Source organism: Octopus bimaculoides, chromosome 23 (assembly GCF_001194135.2).
Source record: "Octopus bimaculoides isolate UCB-OBI-ISO-001 chromosome 23, ASM119413v2, whole genome shotgun sequence".
Classification (NCBI taxonomy): Eukaryota; Metazoa; Mollusca; class Cephalopoda; order Octopoda; family Octopodidae; genus Octopus; species Octopus bimaculoides.
This window is the reverse complement of record NC_069003.1, coordinates 32,541,172-32,542,092: the sequence shown is the minus strand read 5'-3', so window position 1 is coordinate 32,542,092 and position 921 is coordinate 32,541,172. Positions and strand designations below refer to the sequence as shown.

The following is a 921-nucleotide window of genomic DNA, read 5'->3' as shown; positions in this document are numbered from 1 at the left end:
ATATATATATATATACATATATACGACAGGCTTCTTTCCGTTTCCGTCTACCAAATCCACTCACAAGGTTTTGGTCGGCCCGAGGCTATAGTAGAAGACACTTGCCCAAGGTGCTATGCAGTGGGACTGAACCATTGACCATGTAGTTGGTAAGCAAACTACTTACCACACAGCCACTCCTGCGCCTATATGTGTGTGTAATAGAATGTTGTTATCCTTGTTTAGCTCTGGTCAAGCTTGATTGGGCAGAGGCATGATTAAAAGCATTCCAGCCGTGACCATCCCATTTTCCCCCATGTTTAAGGAAACAAGGAACACATGTGGGTTTTTTAAGATGGTAGGGTGTGATTCGAGGGAGATTTTGCTGCTATTTTCAGCAGGTTCAGTGACCATGTAAAAGTTCCTTTGTTGGCTTGTGGTTGCATGTATGTGTGTGTGTGTGTGTGTATGCAGTGATTTTGTGACTGTGTATAACTATAAGTACATGTGTGATTATATGTGTACGCCTGTGTGTGTGTAAATGTTGATAGTGTGTATGAGTGCAATTGTTTGTGTGTGATTTTGTATGCCTGTGCGATTGTATGTATATATATACAGATATGCATGTGTCTAGTTGTGTAAAAATGCATGTGCATATTAAATGTGTGTGCATATAGGTTTGTATGCATGTGTAATTATGTATGCTGTAGATTTGTGTGTGTGTGTATATATATATTTAGAATTGGCATCAATGATGTAATAACACAACTGAATCTATTGTAAAAGGATCAATGGTTTGAAGACAAGCTGCTACTACCACCACCACCACCACCACCATCACCGGCACCACCATCAACATCACCACCACCACCATCAACATCACAAATACAGAGAAAGAAAGAAAGAAAGAAACACAGTTTCATAATTAGACATGTTTCAAAC

The 921-nt window shown here is 39.5% G+C and overlaps 1 protein-coding gene across 1 annotated transcript in view; it reads right to left on the bottom strand.

Annotated features, from left to right (window-relative positions):
- LOC106883544 (tight junction protein ZO-1) overlaps positions 1–921 on the bottom strand; it is a 593,195-nt gene that overhangs the window by 132,307 nt on the left and 459,967 nt on the right. The window lies entirely within an intron of this gene.